We start from the raw sequence: 14,914 nt of genomic DNA, 5'->3' as shown, positions 1-14,914 counted from the left end.
ATATATATATATATATGTCGTACCTAGTAGCCAGAACGCACTTCTCAGCCTACTATGCAAGGCCCGATTTGCCTAATAAGCCAAGTTTTCATGAATTAATTTTTTTTCAGCTACCTAACCTACCTAACCTAACCTAACCTAACTTTTTCGGCTACCTAACGTAACCTAACATATAAAGATAGGTTAGGTAGGCTTGGTTAGGTTCGGTCATATATCTACGTTAATTTTAACTCCAATAACAAAAAATTGACCTCATACATAATGAAATGGGTAGCTTTATCATTTCATTAGAAAAAAATGATAGAAAATATATTAATTCATGAAAACTTGGCTTATTAGGCAAATCGGGCCTTGCATACTAGGCTGAGAAGTGCGTTCTGGCTACTAGGTACGACATATATACATATATATATATATATATATATATATATATATATATATATATATATATATATATATATATATATATATATATATATATATATATATATATATATATATATATATTTTATTAAATATGACCGAAAAAGTAAGATTAATAATTCTAACACGAATTTTCTCAATCTTTCGTACATTTATTTTCACTGTTGGAGGTAAATCAAAAATCAATTCTCCAAAATTCATTTTTATTTCTAGTCTGACGCGACACGAGCGCGTTTCGTAAAACTTATTACATTTTCAAAGACTTTAGTTTACAAATACACAACTGAACAGAACTTACACATCTCCTGGTTTCGTTTATATCTACATTTGAGTGAGGTGGATGGGGTGAGGTGGCATTAATAGGGTATTAATTTCATCAACACAAGACAGAACAAGAGGTGGCATTAATAGGGTATTAATTTCATCAACACAAGACAGAACACGAAACAATGGGTATTGAAATGGAAGTGATTGTAGAAAGCTTATTGGTCCATATTTCTTGATGCTTCTATATTGGAGCAGTGTCTTGAGGTGGGTAGAATGTAGTTGTGCATTAATTGGCTGTTGATTGCTGGTGTTGACTTCTTAATGTGTAGTGCCTCGCAAACGTCAAGCCGCCTGCTATCGCTGTATCTATCGATGATTTCTGTGTTGTTTACTAGGATTTCTCTGGCGATGGTTTGGTTGTGGGAAGAGATTATATGTTCCTTAATGGAGCCCTGTTGTTTATGCATCGTTAAACGCCTAGAAAGAGATGTTGTTGTCTTGCCTATATACTGGGTTTTTTGGAGCTTACAGTCCCCAAGTGGGCATTTGAAGGCATAGACGACGTTGGTCTCTTTTAAAGCGTTCTGCTTTGTGTCTGGAGAGTTTCTCATGAGTAGGCTGGCCGTTTTTCTGGTTTTATAGTAAATCGTCAGTTGTATCCTCTGATTTTTGTCTGTAGGGATAACGTTTCTATTAACAACTATCGGGGAGCCAGTCGGCCGAGCGGACAGCACGCTGGACTTGTGATCCTGTGGTCCTGGGTTCGATCCCAGGCGCCGGCGAGAAACAATGGGCAGAGTTTCTTTCACCCTATGCCCCTGTTACCTAGCAGTAAAATAGGTACCTGGGTGTTAGTCAGCTGTCACGGGCTGCTTCCTGGGGGTGGAGGCCTGGTCGAGGACCGGGCCGCGGGGACACTAAAAAAAAATCCCCGAAATCATCTCAAGATAACCTCAAGATAACAATATCTTTCAGGACCCTTTCCTCTGTTTTATGAGCTGTGGAAAAGAAGTTCCTGTAAAATAGTCTAATAGGGGGTATAGGTGTTGTGTTAGTTGTCTCTTCAGAGGTTGCATGGCGTTTCACTTTCCTTCTTATGATGTCTTCGACGAAACCATTGGAGAAGCCGTTGTTGACTAGGACCTGCCTTACCCTACAGAGTTCTTCGTCGACTTGCTTCCATTCTGAGCTGTGGCTTAGAGCACGGTCGACATATGCGTTAACAACACTCCTCTTGTACCTGTCTGGGCAGTCGCTGTTGGCATTTAGGCACATTCCTATGTTCGTTTCCTTAGTGTAGACTGCAGTGTGGAAACCTCCGCTCTTTTCCATGACTGTTACATCTAGAAAGGGCAGCTTCCCATCCTTTTCCATCTCGTAAGTGAAACGCAGCACGGAACTCTGCTCAAATGCCTCCTTCAGCTCCTGCAAATGTCTGACATCAGGTACCTGTGTAAAAATGTCGTCAACATACCTGCAGTATATGGCCGGTTTCAAGTTCATGTCGACTAAGACTTTTTGCTCGATGGTACCCATGTAGAAGTTCGCAAACAGGACACCTAGGGGAGAACCCATGGTGACCCCATCTACTTGCTTATACATGTGCCCATCCGGGCTCAAGAAGGGTGCCTCTTTAGTACAAGCTTGGAGTAGTTTCCTTAGGATATTTTCGGGTATGTCAAGAGGAGTACAGGCTGGATCACGATACACTCTGTCGGCTATCATCCCGATTGTCTCGTCCACAGGTACGTTGGTAAACAGAGATTCTACGTCCAACGAGGCTCTTATCCCTGTGGCCCGTGTGCCCCGCAGTAAGTCAACAAATTCCTTTGGAGACTTCAGGCTGAAGGCGCAAGGAACATAAGGAGTCAGCAGGCCGTTGAGTCGCTTCGCCAGTCTGTACGTGGGTGTGGGTATCTGGCTAATGATTGGCCGAAGTGGGTTTCCAGGCTTGTGTGTCTTGACATTTCCATACGCATCTTTGGCAGGTGGAGTCCGGATTTCTTGGCGTTCACAGTTTCGATCAGTTTGTTGACTTTTGCTTTCAGTTCGGCTGTAGTGTCCTTCGTTACCCTTTGGAACTTAGTTTGGTCAGAGAGTATGAGGTTCATACTCTCCTCATACTACCCTCAGAGAGTATGAGGTGAGGTTAATGCCACCTTACCCCATCCACCTCACTCAAATGTAGATATAAACGAAACCAGGAGATGTGTAAGTTCTATTCAGTTGTGTATTTGTAAACTAAAGTCTTTGAAAATGTAATAAGTTTTACGAAACGCGCTCGTGTCGCGTCAGACTAGAAATAAAAATGAATTTTGGAGAATTGATTTTTTATTTACCTCCAACAGTGAAAAGAAATGTACGAAAGATTGAGAAAATTCGTGTTGGAATTATTAATCTTACTTTTTCGGTCATATTTAATAATATATGTCTACAGGAAAGACTGCTACCAAAATATACTAATATATATATATATATATATATATATATATATATATATATATATATATATATATATATATATATATATATATATATATATATATATATATATATATATATATATATATATATATAATACACATGAGAGGATGTGCAGTGACTTAATATCTAACATATTTTGAGATTTGAGTAGGGGTACCGAGTGATGTCTGGGTCCAGAGTTGGATATTGTCGTAATACCAGCTTTGTGTTGAGTAATTAGAGGACGGAAATGATTTTGGGTAGTAGAACCCTAAGCACAAATACCATAGTTGAGATAAGGATAGATGAGGCAGTAATAGAGCGTCACCAGGGCAGGGCGAGGTACATAATATCTGATCTTAGAAAGAATGCTAACAATTTTTTAAACTTTTTTTGATATATTTAGAATGTGTCCCTGGAAATTCAGCTTGTGGCCAATGAGAACGCCAAGGCATTTGCCATCTACATTGTTACAAATTTGGTATTGTTTATCCTGAGATTTATTTGATTTGAGGATTTATTGCCAAACAAAATATAGAAAGTTTTGTCAATGTTGAGGGTGAGTTTGTTGGCAGTTAGCCAAAGATGGACTTTATTTAGCTCAGTATTCATTGACATTTAGAGCAAGGGGGTCAGGACTGGAGTAAATGAAGGTTGTGTCGTCAGCAAATAGAATTGGTTTGAGGTGTTGGGAGGCATTTGGAAGGTCATTAATGTAGATGAGAAAGAGGAGAGGGCCAAGAATGCTGCCCTGAGGAACACCAATGTTGATGGGTAGGGTGGGAGAAATTGAATTATTCACAGACATACTGGAGCCTGTCAGTAAGATAAGATTTGAGGTATTGCAGGGAGTAACCTCTGACTCCATAATGATGTAATTTAAGAAGAAGGTTTTGGTGGTTGACAGTGTCAAAAGCCTTACGCAAGTCCACAAATAACCCAACAGGGAACTCATTTTTATCAAGAGCTGCATGTATACTAATCTAGTATTAATCATACTAATAAGTGCATCGTTAGTGCTTTTTTTGGGTCTGAAGCCATATTGACAAGAGCTAAGTATATTGTGTTTGGCTAGATAAGAGTAAAGCTGCTTGTAGATTAGTTTTTCAAATATTTTTGACAAGTTTGGCAGGATTGATATAGGTCTGTAGTTGTTAACATCTGTGAGATCACCACATTTGTGGACAGGGGTTACTCTCGCTTTTTTTTAGAATATCTGGAAAGGTTTGGAGTTCAAGTGACTTAATTGTTAAAGAGCAATGCAATAGCAGGAGCTAAAGATCTGGAGGCTTTTTTGTAAATTAAAGTTGGTATCTCCTCAAGGGCACTAGACTTGGTGAATACAGTATCGATGTGTTCAGTTGTTACTTTGTGATGTAAATCTGAGAACCTTTTTTGGGGGGATGCAACGTTCCAGCTAAGGACAGATAACTTAGTTATTTGTGCATTTACAATAAGCATTATATAGATTGTTATTATTAGTCCACTTAATATATATTATCTATTTCAATACGATATAAGTCCAGGAACACTTCTTAGTTTATTACCAATGTCACATATTTGCCTCCAATTGTCTCGTACAATTTGTCTGTCATTTCCAGCTCTAGAGTCGTTTTGAACATACCTTAGCACAACTTTGGCAGTTAACCTGCGTGGAAGGGCTCCACTACACAAGGTTTCAAGATCACTAGAAGTTTCCCCTGATGGGCAGGCAAACGGCGTGAGGCTGGATAGGCCGTTGGAGGACGGTACGGTACCTCAAATGCCTGGGCAGAGGTCGCATAGGTAAATGAAGGGATAGGGGGGGGGTGCCTTACCAACTCTGACCCATTAACATCAATGGAGTTAGCGGGAGTTAGGTACAGAGACTCTAGATAGTTACCTGTAAGGTAGTCCTTAACATTATTTTGGGAGGATGGAATATCATTAGCAAGGGATGTCCCAATGGATGAGAACTCATTGAATTCAATAGCAGTATCAGAGGCTGAAAGCAAACCGTCGTTCTTGGATAGGACTATTGGTTTTTTATTTAAATCTTTTTTGATACCAATATTTGGGAAATAGTGCTCCATGTTTTCTTAATGTTGTTCTTAATTAGATTACATTTATTTTCGTAGTATTTTATTTTGACTCTCCTAATTATTTTAGATAGCATTGATGAGTAAGTCTTTGAAAATTTTTTGGAGACGACTCCTAACATATACTTCTTCTCCAGATCATGTTTTTTATTAATAGATTTAAGTATATCCTTTGTAAGTCATGGATTGTTTAACCTTTCAGATGTGACTTGTTTTGTTAGCATTGGACAGTGGGTGTTATAGAGGCTCAAGGTTTTCTGAAGAAATGTTTGCTAGGTTGATGTTTACTATGTTACCTAATTCAGCCTCCCAGTTGATATTAGCAACAGCAGCAATAAAGTTGCTTATAGAAATTTCATTGTGCAGCCTAAAGCTTATCTTCATTGAATCTAGAGGTGGTTTATTAATGTTGGTTAGGAGAAATGGGCTGTAATGGTCTGTGGTCCTATCAGTGATTATCCCTGAAGTAGGTGCAGAGGTTATGTTAGTCCAGATGTGGTCAAGAGCAGAGGCAGTCGTATCAATGATTCTAGTAGGTCTAGTGATTAAGGGTATGAGGAAGCAGGAATTCATACAGTTGAGGAAACTAGCAGCATGAGGGTTATCAGGCTCATAGAGGTCAATATTAAAATTCCCAGAAATTATCAGTTGGTTTTTGCTAAGTCTGTTAGCTAGTATTAGATTTCTAAGGTTAGAGTTGAATTCAGACACATCAGTTATAGTAATTCTGAAGACTGCTCCCACAGTCAGGACAGCCTCGGCACCCTTCACTCTGAAACGGGAAAACATATACTCTCCACAGGAGTCTCTAGTTCTAATTACTTTTAAGCATGTCAGTTCTTGGTGGTAGTAAAGAGCAGTACACATTTGCAGATGAAGGTAGTATCGTCAGCAAATAGTATGTGTTTGAGAATGTTAGAGACATTAGGCAGATCCGTCAGATGTTGTGTCCATCATACACTCACTAAAAACCAAAGCTGGAAACATCAGTGAAATCCCATCCATTGTATACAAGAGCGCCTCCCATGCCCTTGCACCACCTATAGCTCTGCTGTTCAACAAATCCCTTGAGTGTCATACCTTCCCTGATATCCTTAAAAACGCAAGAGTAACGCCAGTTCATAAAGGAGGTAATCCGTCAGACATAAACAACTACAGACCAATATCGAACCTACCCATACTATCAAAAATATTTGAAAAAATTATCTACAAACAGCTCTACTCCTATCTCGTAAAATTCGACATTCTTAGCCCCTGTCAGTTTGGCTTCCGCTCTCAAAAGAGTACCAACGATGCAATTATTAGTCTCCTTGATATAATTTACTCTGCCCTTGACAAAAATGAGTTTCCAATTGGACTCTTCATTGACCTGAGAAAGGCCTTTGATACTGTTAATCACGATTACCTCTTATGTAAACTCCATCATTATGGAATCCGAGGCCATGCACTGGATTATATCCAATCCTATCTTAGTGATAGACACCAATGTGTAGCCATCAATAATATAATCTCTCCCATTCTACCAATAACCGTTGGAGTGCCTCAGGGCAGCATCTTGGGACCCCTACTATTTCTTATATACATTAATGATCTGCCTAATGTCTCTAACATTCTGAAACCTATTTTGTTTGCTGATGATACTACCCTCATTTACTCCAACCCCAACCCACATACACTAAATGATGTTGTTAATAATGAACTAAAAAAAGTCCACTTATGGATGTCAACCAACAAACTAACACTTAACATAGAAAAGACCTACTACATCCTATTTGGAAGCAAATCTACAAATGCAATTCAGCTTCAGATTGACAATGTAAACATTAGCAATAAAAATGATGGAAAGTTTCTTGGCATATTCCTAGACAAGAGACTCAACTTCAGTACCCACATACAACACATAACTAAGAAAGTCTCTAAAACAGTTGTATACTCTCCAAAATCAGATATTATGTTCCTAACTCTGCTCTCATCTCTCTATATTATGCACTAATCTATCCCTATCTCAACTATGGTATCTGTGCATGGGGTTCAACCACTGCAAACCACCTCAAGTCCATCATCACCCAGCAAAAATCTGCTATCAGAATAATATCAAATTCTGCTTTCAGACAACACACAGCCCCCTTGTTTAACTCCCTAAACATGCTAAACATAATCTCACTCCACAAATTCTCTTGTGTCAACTACATTTACAAAACCCTGTTCTTAAATGCAAATCCTTGTCTGAAACTCTTCCTGGACAGATGTAATAGGACCCATTATCACCACACCAGAAATAAATATCTCTTCGATATCCCCAGAGTTAAACTTAATTTGTGTAAACACTCTATGCAAATAAAGGGACCCAGTTTATGGAACTCACTCCCTACTGAATTGAAAAGCTGTCCAACTTTTACATCATTCAAAATCAATACTAAAAAGTACCTAATTTCATCTTCATAGTTTTTCTCTTTTTGCCTTAAAATTGCACTGTATCTATTGCTACCCAATCTCCCAACCTTTTTGTTCCCAATTTGAACATCTTTACCATTGAGATCATTGCTGTTTTCTTATATGTGCTGCCAATCTATTGTATGGTGTTTATAAATCTTGTTTATCTGTATCTTTTGCTACCCAGTCTCCCAATCTTTATGTATCCATTCTGAACATCTTTACCATTGTGATCATTGCTGTCTTATATGTGCTGTCAATCTGCTGTATGGTGTCTATTAATCTTGTATAAATTACTAATCAAGCTGTCAATGTAATCAATCAGAGCTTTAATATAACAATGTGCTTTAATATACTTACTTATCTCTCTCATCTCATTTTTCTCTTGTAATGTATCTTTCATTTATCAATTCTGATAGAAATTACCTACTTAAAATTATCTGCTAGATTAAGGACCTGCCCGAAACGCTGTGCGTACTAGTGGCTTTACAGGAATGTAATTACTGTACTATCCAATGTATTCTCACAAACCCAATGTACCTTCTTGTATATATATAAATAAATAAATAAATAAATAAATAAATGTATATAAGAAATAAGAGAGGTCGTAGGATGCTGCCCTGTGGCACTCCTACGGTTAATGGTAGAGTGGGAGAGGTTATATCATTGATTGCTACATATTAAATTTTTAAATTTTGCCCCGAGGGGCGAGTTTATTGGGCAGTGCTACTCATCTTGTGAGTGGACATACCGCCATAGTAGCATGTACAACACTCCCCAATAGGAAGAAAACCCGCTGGGTTGTTGATCCTGTCACTTGTACCCAGACACAGCTGGGACTTGCTTAACTGTCTCAAGTGAACAGCTCCTCAAACAAGAAGATTAACATCTATCAACCCTTAAAAGCTTACGTTATCTTGCGGGTGCAAAATGGGGGAATCTTTTAAGAACAGTATCAATATTTGACAAATAGTGCTTTCCTAACTCAAACAATGTGGGGTTTATTATTCTACACATACTTCTGATTTCTCTCAGGTGTTCACATTCACGTAGATAGTGGTCAAGGCGGTGTCCATCACTCTCACCATAGATTCTACAACTTCGCTGATCAAATGTTGTTTCCATTCCATATCTCCATGGATATTTGTATCCAAGACGGATTCTCGCTATTACTGATTCTCTCCCTCGTCCTCCTCCTCTTCGGCCATAATGATTGGGATTGCCAGCTGCAACCATGTTGTACCATCGTACAGATTCACTGGTTTGTGCTTCTATCCTCCTTTCCTCAGTTACCTTGTCACGGTGATGTTGCCTGACAATACCTCTAATTTTTAGTAGAGTCTTAGGTATGAAGTATTCAATATGGTCTCCTTCAGCGCCTTCAGCAGCCAGCACATCTGCTCGTTCATTCCCACATATTGGAATTCCCACATATCCCACAATACATGTAACTGTTATAATTTTTTTTTAATAAATTTTGCAAGTATTTACCTACTTAAAATTTTCTTAGATTAAGGACCTGCCTGAAACGCTGCGCGTACTAGTGGCTTTACAAGACTGTAATTACCATATTATGTATCCTCACATTCCCAATGTACCTTCTTGTATATGCATAAATAAATAAATAAATAAATATTCCAACATGGGAGGGGATCCACAGAAACTTGATGACTCTTCCCTGATTGGTAAGTACTCTCACAGCTCTCTTAATTTCAGCGACTATTGCAAGATTTTCTGCCCGATTTTTACTTAGGCTTTGCAGTGCTGCTTTTGAATCGGTGCAAATCACTGCACCATTAGTGTTCCGTTCAAGAAACCTTAACGCCATAACAATGGCAGTTAGCTCTGCTTGCGTTGAAGAGGCATAGTTCTCAATACGTGCTTTTTCTTCATTTCTGCGTTGGAAAGTATTATCCTTGATTACCGTGTATGCTGCACCAGCCCTGCCATTGACAGGATTAGATGACCAGTCAGTGTAGATTTGATTTAGTTCATCTCCGGCTTTATAAATTTCCTCGAGATACTTGTGCCTCATTTCTTGTGGTAACATGTTGGATTTTTTCATTGCCATTTCATTGATGATAATCTTGCATGAGTCATCCTCCCAGGGAGGTAACCTCTCTACAGGCAGGAGCTCACGGGCTTGCTCAAGCAGGTGAAGCTCTTCGAGGTAGCAGACTGATCTGTGATGCCAATTTTTGCTTCTCCTGTTTCCCCCTGAAAGTAGCACAGAGCTCAGTTTTTTCTTAGCAATATCATTGTAATGGGGATCTCTGGCTATCCTAATTGCAAGCTTAGCATTCAGCTCCTTAATTCTGCTTTTAACACTGGGGAGGGACAACTTCTCTCGTAGATTAGACGTTTTGGCAGTTCTTGGAACTCCAAGAATGATTGTCATGGCTTCATTTTGAATGCTTTCAAGCCTTTTCATATCGCTTTGGGAGTAGGTGCACAGAACTGGTGCGGCATAGTCTATGACGGAGCGCACATAGGCTGTGTACATCATTTTAAGCACGGCAATAGAGGCTCCATGTCCATTCCAGGTCATAGCTTTCAGTGCCCTGAGTCGATTTTTGCATGTTCCTATGAGTTGATTGAGCTCCTCTTTCTTCCCCTTGTTAGAGCCGACAGTGACGCCAAGGTACCGATAGTGGTCAACCCATTCAAGTGTTACACCATTAATTTGCAGTTCTTCATTTGCTCTCCGCTTGTGATGGGAGTATGCCTTCGTCTTGTTTGTGGAGAGAGTGAAACCGAGCTCAATACATTTCCTTCCAATGAGTTCAATGGACTGTTCAATTTTTCCCAAGGTGGGAGCTTGTATTAGAACATCATCTGCATATCCCACTTGTTGTGTTCCTTCCGGAAAGTCAATATTTGCAATGGCGTTCATAAGTACATTGAATAGTGCAGGGCTTAAGACTCCGCCTTGGGGGTCCCGAGTTCCATATTCATTGTTCTGGAGACTGCTCCATTGAAGCAAACCTTGGCTTTCCTTCCTGTGAGGTAGTCTTCAACCCATTTCATGAGTCTCCCCTTGACACCCATGCATGCAAGCTCGTCTAGGATCGCAATCCCCTGTGCTTTGTCGAAGTCTCCTTTGATGTCAACAAATACAGAGTACCTAGCCGTGTCATTAGCCAAGTAATTAGCATGCTACATATTGGTGTCTGTCATTAACACAGGATCGGATATAGTTCAGGGCAAGGCCTTGGATTCCATAATGGTGAAGTTTAAGTAAGAGGTAGTTACGGTTAACAGTATCAAAGGACTTTCTCAGGTCAATGAAGAGTCCAATCGGAAACTCATTTTTGTCAAGGGCTGAGTAAATTATATCAAGCAGACTAATAATTGCATCGTTGGTACACTTTTGGGAGCGGAAGCCAAACTGACAGGGACTAAGTATGTTGAAGTTTACGAGGTTGGAGAAGAGCTGTTTATAAATATTTTTTTTTCAAATATTTTTCATAATATAGTTTTTGTAAATATGTGAACTATAGTACAAACATTGACGTTTAGTTCATTTATTATGCACCCCATACCCATCTTGTGGGCGGTAGTGGAAAGGGTTACAGAGGCACATAATGGGCTCAGGGACTGAACCCCACAATTCATTTAGCTAAGCAAGTTACAATCTTGATGAGCTAGTTACAAAATTCAGTATAAGTCGTCACATCAACAATGGGTTCGAGATCGACCACAAGTACAGTTTCTAAATTAAGCAACTGACATATGTGGAGAGTTAGTGTCACAATTGATATGTTTGTCCTGCACACCGCCCCCCATCCAGTGGGCAGCGGTGGATAGGTTACAATCACTCTTAGTTACTACCTACAGTTAGCAAACTGGGGATATTTGGCTAAAATTTCTGGTAGCAGATCATTTTGAATGAAATATTGACACATCGTTGGTACATTGGTTATAGAATATGTATAGGGTACATTTGATTTGATTAGAATTGTCTCTGAATTCGCGTATCTTTTCGCACTCCATCACATAGTGACGGAGCGTGTGCGAATAATTTTGTTGACACAGTTTACATTTGGTCAGGTCTACATCAGCAGATAATGAGAATTCCCAGAGATACTTGTAACCGAGTCTAAGCCGAGCAGTAGTAACATCTAGAAGGGAAGGGAAGGGAATTATCAGAGGAAAGCGCCCAGCCATTACGACTATATAGCACTTGGAAGGGATCAGGATAAGGATTTGGGATGGAACGGAGGAGAAAGGAATGGTTTCCAACCATTTGAGTAACATCTAGAAGTCTGCTGATTTTATTAACAAATGTTTATAGGTACTTTACAGCTTTACTTCATCCATAGTCTGTTGTTTCATCTGAAACAACAGACTATGGTATTAGAATAGAATATTATTTTGCTGAATAATAGAATTTTGCTGTTTTTCTGCCATGTTCCCCCTTTTTTATTTTAATTTTTTCTCAACAGATTTTATACTTTAATCTCCATTAGTATTAAGTTTTAGTCTTTAATGTTTTTCCTGCCTGAAACGCTTTGCGTAATAGTGGCTTTAGGCATTGTATGTACTAGCTCTATCTATAAATCTATCAATTTTTGTATCACCTCTTGTATGTATGTACTTACCTGAATAAACATTTGAATTTTGAATTTGAATAATTGTTTGTTTTTGGTTCCTTATAGGTGGGGAGAATGGCAGTTGGTGGCGGGTCTGGTGAAGGCGGTGGTCAGGGAGACGGAAGTGCCCTGTGGTCTATTGTATGGCTTATTATACTACTACTCGTTGGATTCTGGATATCGGGCTTCTGTTCCTTCCTTTACATATTATTCAACATCTTCACTGCATGCATTGAAGGAATGAATGTTAGTTTTAAATCTTTTATTTTTCAGGGGGGAAAAGAGCCCTGTGTGGCTCCCTAAAGCTATCTCGCTGAAATGGCTCCTAACTACTAGATCGCATCAGCCACGGAGTTCAGTTGAGCCTACCGGTGACCGGAGCCAGAACCTGACCTTCCCCTCAGAGGCGCAGGGGGGGGGGGGCAGGTTCTGGCTGCCTTTCCACGCGACACTGCCACCTCACCGGGAAAGGCACCCACAAAGTCAGCGAAGCAACACAGACCACTGCTGGGTTCTAAAGACCGAATCCTCACCCGCTGAATGAGCATTCGTGTGTTCGTTTGTCCTACCCCTCCCGCTTGTTATGGGGAAAGATGGAAGGTCGGAGCTCACACTGTCCACAGGCTGGACAAGTTAGTTATTTCGCTGATGTAGTGTGCTCAACACGTCTGCTGCAGGACACCCGGATTGACTGTAAGGCATGGCTGGCTGCTTTTCAACCAAGTGCCTTTCTTGGAGTTTGTTGTGTGTGGTCTTTAGTGGTAGTGTTGGTATAGCGTGCGCCTGGCTTTTCTATGTTCTTGGAGCTGTACTTGTTCAGGGTTACCCTCCCTGGGTGCTCCCTATGTTTTTAAATATATATATATATATATATATATATATATATATATATATATATATATATATATATATATATATATATATATATATATATATAAAAGAGTTCTTACATTCTCGTATAGCCACTAGTACACATAGCGTTTCAGGCAGGTCCTTAATCCTAATTTTTTCCCCGGGATACGACCTTCCAAATCGTTTAACAACCCATTCTCCACATTCTGTGGTGAAAAACATTCCCCACAGTTAGGACAGTAAGGAGCAGAAAGGTATTCCATTAAACGTCCAAGAGTTAAGCATGTATGGCCACTACATAACAATGACCTTGGCCAAACTTAGTCAAAGCCATTTCTCCATTATTAATTATGGTGGTAGGAGGAAGGCCAAAGGGATAGATTACCTTTCAGGCTGCTCAGTTTGTTATGCGTAAACCTCTGACCAACGACCCAGCCAGCGGCCTTTTTTGGAAACAGGACAAGTGCAGAAACCACCTTACTGGCAGTGTCCGCGTGCTCATTATCATACCAACGAGAAAATCCACATGAGCCGTGATGAGGATTCGAACCTATGCGCTGGGTATTCCCAGACATACGCTTTAGACGACTAAGCAACGATATAGTAAAAGAATTGCAACCTGAGGTTCTTCTGAACCCACGAGGATTCCCGAGGCTCCCACTGAAGTCGAATCAGGGTTTCACACAATTTCCCCATGCACCTTGGCTTCTGTCATCTAGGAATTCAACCTCTGGCACCCCTCTTTCAATACAGAGAAATCACAGTAACGTGATAAATCAATTATGTGATAAATATTTTTTCTTTGATATATCACGTTACTCTGATTTCTGTGTAGTAGTACCAATATGGCCGGGAACCCAGCAAAACTCGACTGTCTTAAATTTGCTAGAAATAATACAGTCAATGTTGAATTTTAACTACCACAGGATGCATAGGGTTAAATGACTCTAGGGCTGTGAGGGCACTGTGGAAGTCAACCACAACGATAAAGGAACGTTGACGTCGGGAAAGCAGTTGCTGAAGTGCATATAAGATTGCACAAAGTTCAGCTTGAAGATGCTAGTCTCTGGGGGCAGGTAGCACGTGTAGGTTTAGTCAGGAAATACAACGGAGTAGCCTACACTGTCGACAGACTTAGACTCATCTGGGAAGTGCGAGTGCGAGTATAAAGAAAGAGTTCAAGGAATGGCAGCTGTGTAGCCAAGGCTCTGTTAGCTTACTTTTAAATTTTGTGTAACGTCCCCAGTGTCTGGGTGTCTTGCTTGGTTCACCCTTTAGGCCCTGAAAATTCACTTCAGGTTTGGTGTGGTCTGCAGATATTCCCTCCGAACCCATTCTCGCCTTATGCGAGTTGGTTGATTGTTCGTCGTCCGCGCCATGGGGCGACGATCACTTGTTCTTCCTGCACCATATGCTGCCTATTGAGTCAAAGACGTTTACAATCTGTAAAATTTGCACTTTCCAAGTTGCTCCTCTTTCAGACTCCTCCTGATGAGATTCAAACATATAAGGCCACTACCACTTTGAGTTCGTTTTGTTTGCCTTCAGTGGTCTAGGTTGCTTTCCCCAAAGCTGGCCTACCTTGTTTAGAGACACCGCCACATCCCTTCTTCCTTCCACTTCAGACATGAATTCACTCTACCTTTGATCTTCCCTCTCCCCCCGCTTCCAGCCCCGAAACGTTCAAGCGTTTTCGGGTGTGGGCAGTATCTTCGTGTCTTCTCGGCCATCTCCGAGGATGACTCCTTCCAATTTGGGCGTGGAGGGAGATGAACCGGCTTGTCTCGCAAAGGTTTTTTTTTCTTC

The 14,914-nt window shown here is 40.2% G+C and overlaps 1 long non-coding RNA gene across 1 annotated transcript in view; it reads left to right on the top strand.

Moving 5' to 3' along the window:
- The window catches only part of LOC123771092 (uncharacterized), a 45,853-nt gene that overhangs the window by 21,128 nt on the left and 9,811 nt on the right, over positions 1-14,914 (top strand). Inside the window, exon 2 of the long non-coding RNA XR_006774443.2 lies at positions 12,323-12,502. This is a non-coding gene — a long non-coding RNA (uncharacterized lncRNA). The remainder of the gene's footprint in view (positions 1-12,322; positions 12,503-14,914) is intronic.

The sequence above is a fragment of the Procambarus clarkii genome, chromosome 14 (genome assembly GCF_040958095.1).
Source record: "Procambarus clarkii isolate CNS0578487 chromosome 14, FALCON_Pclarkii_2.0, whole genome shotgun sequence".
NCBI classification, from domain to species: Eukaryota; Metazoa; Arthropoda; class Malacostraca; order Decapoda; family Cambaridae; genus Procambarus; species Procambarus clarkii.
This window is presented reverse-complemented; position numbering and strand designations above follow the sequence as displayed.